Raw genomic sequence first — 9,070 nt, forward strand, 5'->3', positions numbered from 1 at the left:
TTCCCGACTATAGGGCAAGTAGATGAGTGTTTCTTTAAGTGGTATCTCTAGGACTTGAACAAAGAACCCTACCCTTTCACTAGTCCGAGAGAGGTTTCTGTCTAATAATTGGATCATAAAAAGGTTGTTCATTAAAGGAGCACTGGTACTTAAGGATAAAGAAGTAATCCAGGAGTAAAACGGTAATTTTGACTCAGTTGATGTTACGAACACTCTTCTCACTATAGATATATTTCTGTGTCCAGGTCTTTAGTGAAGTGTACCCATAGTTAATGAATATTGAGTAATGCGATTAATGAGTTTAGCCAATTAATTTCATATCATTGAAGCTTTTAATCTAAGGTCCATTAGGTTCTCTTCCTAGCTTATAAAAAGTATTAAGGTAATTATGTCTTGAATAGAGTTTGAAATGTTCAAATTTACTTAGGGAAATAGTATAATGTATAATGATAATTAAAATAACTTTATAATATAAATTTAATTTTGGATATGATTCAAAATTAATTAACGGAGGAATTAAATATTTGAAGGAGTTCAAATATTAATTTAATATGAATTGGATTCATATTAAAATTATAGGTTAAAACTAATGTGTATTACATGCACATTAAAACTATAGGGCTAAATCAAATATTTGATATTTAATTTGGTAATTAATTAATTGATTTTATTTTAATTAAATTAATTATATTAAAACTATAGATTATGTGAGAAATGTTCATTTAGATATGATTTAAATGAAATTATTAATTAAATTAGATTTAATTATTGATTTAATTATTTATTGTTCAATTAAGTAAATTGATTATTTAATTTAATTTGTTAAATTAAAATTATAACTAAACATGGGATACTTCCCACGTTTAACTCTCAGGCTCTCATGCATAATATAACTTAGAGATGAAAAAAAACGAAGGCAATCACAAATTTTCACATAATCGTTCTGGTGAAAAGCTCTTTGAAATTCTTTTTTTTTTTTTCAATGTTGAAATTGGTTCCTACAAACCAATAACCCCAAATTCTCAGCGAATAGGAAGATTCCCAAGTGTGGTGTTTGTGTATTCCATCCCAAGGAGAATTGGTCTTTTCATCTGAGTCGTCAACAAAAGTAAGTGACATTTCTCCAATTCTTTATAATATTTAATTCCCAAATTCTTAAACATGTTTAACCTAATTTATACAGTAGGTTCAGATTTTTTATAGATCTCTGTTTTATTTTGTATGATTTGTTAGTGTACTAGTATTTTGGAATCAAATAATTTTGAGTTGGGTCTTGGTTATTCTGCTTCGTTAGAGCTTTTATCTCTTCAATTTAACCATACATCAAATGCATAAATTAAATAAACACCAAAAAAGGACCAAATTTTGGCACCATAAAAATTAATTAGATCAATATAATCATATTGCATTAATTTAATTAATTAATATAAAAAAATTACATATAATTTAAACAAACGAAAAAAAAATTGCATCTAAAATGCTTAGAGGCTTGAATCCACGGCCTTCAACCGCTTGGTGTGCAAACATGCAGGACTTGGAGCACCGTCATGCTGTTGGAGAGCACCTTGGTGTTTGTGTCGTAGTGTAACGCTACGCTATTTCCAGCTTTGCAACACTCGATAACAGCACCATGACATTGTCGTTAAGTGCTGTGGCACTGGGCTTCTGTGTCGCAGCGTAAAGTGTTACAACACTCTCCTTTACGCTCTAGCATAGAATGTCTTTCTCTGCTTCATTCTTTGTTCGTTTTTACTCCATTTTCCACCGATCTTCTCAACAACTCTTGCTCTTCGATTAACATGAACTTACAGACTCTATAGCCTAAAATAAAATGCCCAAAACAGCAGGCTCTTACAACTAGTCAGTACTAGAGCAGTAAATCTAAGTGCCAAAACTTGAAATTATCTATTTCTGCAAATCAAAATTTACAATGTAGAACACCCACCTTTTCTCTGATTTTCTTTTCAAAAATGAAAAACAAATGCACGATTTGGCTCTGATACCAATTGAAGGAATGTAATTCCTTTGTGGAAGCGTGTGAATGTCGTGCAATTGAAATTCAAATTGAAAAAACAGAAACGCAAAGAAATTCATACAGAATTATAAAGGAAAAATATTGTTAAATAACTATAAGCATGCTTTCTAATTAAGAGGAAAGAAAGGAGAAATTACATATCCTTGAAGAATTTTTCCTCTTCTCGTAAATCTTCTTCAAAAGTCACAAACAACACAAACTCGTGCACGTATAGTGGAAATCAACCCAATGAACAACATCACTTAGAACCTCTTCTATTCTCAAGAAAAGAGAGTAATGAAGTGTGGTCTCCTTGTTTTGATTTTGGAGAAGGTAAAGGCAGAAGGATTGAGAGAGAGTGAGAGAGTTTTCTTTTTCGATAAAAAAATATTCATGTATCACACCTTTCTTAAGTTTGTTCACAACAAACTTATCAAAAAGAAGGGAGAGAGGAGTTCCATATCTCCCTCTATACGTGCAAGAAATAACTCTCTGTAGTGGGGAGTTACTTTATAATATTAATATTAATATTACAGATATGGTTTATTACCATTAATTAATGAACTGTATATTATGCATCTTAATCATATTAAAATACAACTTTCCTTTATAAACTATAATTTTAATATGAATCTTATTTCTGTGTCCATGGATATAACCAATCAACAGTAAGTTGACCCTTCACAAATTGTTCGTAACTATAGCTGGGTCAAATTACCGTTTTATCCCTGTAGTTACATCTAACTCCTTAAGTACCACTGAATCCCTTTAATGAACAATTAGATATAGCCTAACTATAAACTATACCCTTCTTTAGCAAGTGAGAGGATGAGGTGCCTCATTGTTCAAGACCCAAAATCGGCCTTTAAGTGAGCAATTCATCTACTTATCCTCAAAACAAGAATGAGTGAATTCCTTTTGGTGTAGTTGTGTACCCAACTTCCCACTCAGAAAAATCCCCAAAATGGTAGATTTATTGAGATACAAAAACCGGCCATTCTCACTCATATAGATCAAATGATTGCTCTCATAGGCAGAAGTTCACAACTCACTCAAGATTAAGGTCAAATTAACTATGGTCATCCAAGTGAAATATAAATCTCTTCAAGTAACCATGTTATAAAGAGAGACTAGTAATTGTGGTACGATCTTATAGAAACTCTTAGTGACAGGATACTCTTACTTACATATCTCCACCTGAATGATCAGGATCATATCATTTGTAATACTTTACAACTATTGTAACAGTTACAAACTAGGTCGTATCCGTAGTGTCACCAAGAAAAGATACCCAACTTTATCCATTTACTACAGACCGTTTAGGTTATCACTTAAACATGATCCATTTGAATGTCAATTACATATATGTTTAAGTTACATTAAATAACCTTGGATCTTAGTTTATTAGATTGGATTAATGCAAACTAAATGTAAAATAAAATAACACTTTATTTTATTAAATAAATAATTTGTGTACAAATAATTTACAAACTACGAAACCCACGAGATTTAGGGCATCAACCCTAACACTTATTGCTTCTAGGTGATGAATACAAGATTATGTATTACGTATCAAATATTAATCAAAAGCTATAATGATAAAATGTCCAAGCATTCAGGAATATGATCATAATCAATAAGGAACATAATTGAATCTAACAATTGCAATAATCTAGTTCAAAAACTCACAAATGCATTGAAATAGGTAAAAAAATCCTAAAACCCAAACTAGAAATGAATAGCCCATAATGTTCATGAATAATTCCAAGGAATTTTTTTGATACATTCTCAGACTAAAAGAGAAGAAAAAAAAAAGAGAAATCGGTGTGGGAATCGACTGATCAGCAGAACTCCTAACTTAGGTAACTAAAATTAGTATTTATAAAATTGTGGTAGCGTCGCAATGCCACAGAGCAACATCGTGGTTCTACCCAAATTCAATGCTATTGAAAAAAGCGCTAGGCGCTAGTGCTACACTATGCATTGCATCTCCAAGGGCATTTTGGTCATTTAGGAATTCTCATTTTCAGTTGATGCAATTAAGCTCTATTTTGACCCGTTTTAACTCCATTTCACCATTAACGCCCGTTCTACCTCTCAAATGCTTGAAACCTATAAAATAGTCAAATAGACACATAAAATCCAAGAACAAACTCAAATCACGTTGCTCAGAGTTTCGCACTGTCGGCACTTAAACCGTTCATACGCATCATTGTCACTGCTCGGTTTTGCTTGTAGTTGCTCGTTTGCTGCTGACTATGCACCACATGTGAAAGAGGGAGTGAGATAGAATGAAAGAAAAAAAGATCGGATATTAGGGGTTTTTCTTATCCTTTTCTTTATTTCATCTTTTTCCTCTTTCCCTTTTCTCTCTTTTCTCTCTCTTTTCTTTTTTCTTCTTTTTAATAAATCAAGCGCCAATCTTCATAAATTCTTTTTTCCTTACTATCATTTGAATCTCCTCCTTTCGAACTAGAGACATGGGGATTTAATCTTCCCATGACATTCTTTCATTTTAGTTATGGGGATTTCATTCACCCATGGTTTCATTTGATTTTGGTTATGGGGATTGAATTCACCCATGGCTTCCTTTGATTTTGGTCATGAGGATCTAGTTCACTCATGGTTTTTGCCTTCAGAACTTCTTCTTTAACATAATTGTGGGAACTAAGCCACTGTAGCCTTGATTCTCTTAACTTTGCAAAGATTCTCAAATTTGTATTTGTAGATCACTCTCGTCCCTGTAGATGGTGTCAAATTGTTGATGCAACATTTGGGACAGGAGAAACACACTTGGCCCTCACGTGACACTAGAAGTCGAATTTGTAATTCGAGGAAGAGATTACCAACAAAATAAAGAAAAATGGCTCTAATAACTAAGTCAGTAAGATAACTAGATAATAGAGAAAAATTAGAATTTTTTTTTTTCTAGAATAGATCATATTATTATACAGCAACAAGAAGGATCCCACGGCCCGAGATCAAGGCCTCAAAGCAACAAAGCACAAACAAAGACAAGGCAACAAAATGCAAACAAAGCCAACAAGAAAAAAACCCGAACAAACCAAACATTAACGTAAAAAAAAACCCCAAAACACCAGGGGAAAACCAAAGAAGAGAGACCAAAACCCCACAACAAGGGACAACAACAAAATAGAGAACAATAGCAAGTCCAGAAAGAAGAAAAACAACCATAAACATGCTAGAGAAGACCAAGAAGATCAACCCACCAGGAAGCAGCTCGAGCACGAACCGTAGAGACCATAAAGTGAAACAAAGCAGACACCGACTTCGGTCGACCTCCATGCAGCCGTCGATTACGCTCTTGCCAAATGTAGTAGATGAAAGCACACCAGAATACACGGAATAACTTACTATGCACCCCCTTACTCGACCCCACTCGGCACAAGCAACTCAACTCGACATCCTAACCCGCCACCCGATGCGACGAACCCAACTGATGCAACACACCTGACAACACCTCTCTCCCAAACCCACACTCGAAAAATAAATGATCCCAAAACTCTATACCTTCCCCACACAGAAGACACCCCCCTCTGACAACACACCCCAGCTCCTCAACCAATCCTGCGTACCTAACCTGTCCCTCACAACTGACCATGCACAAAAGGAGTGGCGCGGAATACCACCATCGGCCCACAAAATACTAGCCTAAGACACCCTAGGATGATAAGGACAGAAACTCTCCAATGCACTATCAATAGAAAACTGACCACTAGCACCCGACTCCCAAACCCAATATCCTCCCCCCTCACCCTAAGCCCCAGTGCCTAAATAAGACCCCAGATCTCAAAGTAACTCTCAAGTCACTATAGGCCACCTCTAACCTCCCTCACTATCTAAAAACTCCGACAACTGCGCCTCCAAACTAATCTCTGCATCATAAACCACCGTAGACTCATTTGAATCCAAAATTGCACCCCCTCCCCCCCAGCAACCAAGGATCCCACCAAAAAAAACAAGACCGTCCACTGCCAACCATCAAACGAACCAGATGCTTGAATCTATCTCTACAACGCATGATAGCCCTCAAGCACCAAGACCTCCCAACCTCACTCTGAACATCTCACAAAGACCGCCCATGCAATACATACGCCTCGACCCACGCCACCCATAATGATCCCGATTTATTTAAGAGAAGCCAGAACAACTTCATAATAGCGGCCTGATTCCATGACACCACATGTTTCATAACCAACCCCCCTCCCACCGGCAAGCACACCTCAGCCCACGCCACCTACACACCACCTCAACTCATCGCACTTCCCTTCTATAAATAACGACGTAACAGACGATTAACCTCATGAGTTACACACGCAGGCAACACGAAGATGTTACACCAAAACACCTGAAATGACTGTTAAACAGATATAACAAGCTGCAACCTTCCAACAAAAGAGAAGGAACGCGCCGCCCAGCTTCTAATAGGAGTTGTAATTCTCTGAATTAAAGGCGCACAATCCACAACCCTCAACCAACCAGCCAATAACGGTAACCCTAGATACCTAACAGGCAGCGAACCAAGAGAGAATCCCATAAATGCAGCTAGTTCCTCCGCCTCACCAAGCTTCACACCCGCAACAAACATGGAACTTTTCCCAACATTTGCAACTAACCCAGATAGCCCTGCAAAATTCGCCAGGACCTACCTCACAAAATCCAAGGAATTTCTTTCAGCTGCACAAAAAATCATCAAATAGTCTGCAAAAGCCAAATGAGTCAGGCCGACACGCGCACACCGATCATGGAAACTAAACCACATAGGAGGTTTATTCAACAACCTAGACAAGACTTCCATCACCATCATAAACAAAAAAGGAGACAATGGATCCCCCTACCTCAACCCCTTCATACCAGGAAAAAACCCCTCAAGGGAACCATTAATCATCACAGAGAATGTAGATGACGTAACACAAGCCCTCATCCAACTAACAAACTGAAGGGGCGTACCTATAGCCAACAACATACCAAATAGAAAATCCCAATTGACCAAATCGTACGCCTTCTAAAGATCAAACTTCAACACACAACGTGGATTCCCTCTGCCCTTCTTGTAGCGCCCCACAAGCTCCTGACACAATAAAATGTTATCGAAAATTAACCTACCAGGAACAAACGCAGACTGGTTACCATTAATGAAAGAAGGCAACCACAACCTCAATCTCTAAGCTAAGATCCTCGAGATACACTTATACAAAACATTGCAACAAGAAATAAGACAAAACTCCTCCATACATTTAGCTCCCCGCCTCTTTAGAATAAGAATAATAGCAATAGAATTAACTCCACCAGGCAAGTAACTGGACTCAAAAAAGTTCAGCACAACATCATAGAAATCATCCCCAACCACGCTCCAAGCAGCTCTGTAAAAATCCACCGAAAACCCATCAGGCCCAGGAGCCTTTCCAGACTTCATATTAGAATAAAGCCTTCTGAATCTCATCTCGACTCACTGGACTACCAAGCGCCTCCACCCCCTCCTCGAACCAGCTGAAATGCACATATCCTCAATCTGTGCAGTAAGATCCCTATACCTAATAGGCTGAGACCCCAAACTACCTTTCGAAAGAACTCAACCGTCACCCTTGCCATCCTATCATGCATCGTTTGGCGAGTCCCCCCAGCATCCATAACCGTAAATAAACTACTGCAACTGCGACGAGATCGAACACAGCGATGGAAAAATGTCGTGTTCATATCATCTAACTCCAGCCACCTCACCCTGGCTTTCTACCGGAGCGACGCCTCATCCAATCTAGCCACTAACCAGAACACTTCAATGGCTCGAGCTGCCTCCGCACAAACCGACTTTGAGAGGATCCCTCTTCACCTCAACCTGAGTAGCCTCCATAATCTGCCTAGCCACCCGCACCTCCTTAGATAACATAGAGATACGCCTACCAAATGATGCACGTAAAATTCACTTCACTGCCTTCAAATTTTGCACAAAGCTAACCATGGGAGACACATCCTCTGACTTTCTCCACACTGACCTGATAGTATTAATAAAACCAGCAGCCTCTACCTAATGAGAAAAATAGTGAAATGTAGGAGGTGACCTACTCCTCGTCTCCCTTGTAGAAACCAGAAGAGGGCTATGATCAGAAATCCCCCACCGACCAATCCTAAGCCCTGAATACGAAAAAGCCACCTTCAGCGCCTCATTATACAAGCAGCGATCCAACTGGTGCAAGGTACCATTCCCCTGAATTTTACTAGTCCAAGTAAACCAGTTACCTATCACACCCAAGTCAACCAAATCCGCCTTCAACAACGTCCCATTAAACTCCTCCATCTTCTTCAAGCTATGGCAACCTCCAAAATCCTCTGAACTACTACGCATAGCATTAAAATCCCCCAGAACAACTCCAGGAAGCTGCCATAAGGCACACACATCAATTAACTGAGACCACAAGTTCCTCCTCTCACTCACATGATTAGAGGCATACACAACACCAATATAAATCCTAGCGCTAGATACAATATCCACCAAGGTTCCAGAAATGAATTGTTCCCCACTGACATCTATAAGAAAATCATAGACACTCTTCCGCCACATCACCTAGATCCTCCTAACTCCCCTCCCATTTGAACTACACACACACCTCCAAGCATTACCAAACCTACCCACCATTATATCAAAGTTCTCGCGACGAACCCTCGTCTCAAGCAAACAACAAAAAGAAACAAAGGAGGAAGCCAGGAAGTCTGCCACCACCATACACTTGACAGGGTCATTCAATCCCCTAACATTCCAGGAACACGAAATCATGAATCTTGCAAGAAATCACACTTACTACCTCCCACTGGGATTTTGCCCAAACTTTCGAACCTTTCTTCCATAACAGACAACGGATTAGAATCTGCCTGTACTAAAGCCAGTACCAACGAGTCTCCCCCTCATCACACAAAACTTCAAACTGATTACGTTCGTCAACATGCTTTACAAATCCCATCATTCCAGGGGACCCATAAACTACTATGCTCGTCAAGGGTGCCGAATCCGGTGACCCACTGCCACCCTTGTGCCCTACA

This window comes from Benincasa hispida, chromosome 11 (assembly GCF_009727055.1).
Source record: "Benincasa hispida cultivar B227 chromosome 11, ASM972705v1, whole genome shotgun sequence".
Taxonomy (NCBI): domain Eukaryota; kingdom Viridiplantae; phylum Streptophyta; class Magnoliopsida; order Cucurbitales; family Cucurbitaceae; genus Benincasa; species Benincasa hispida.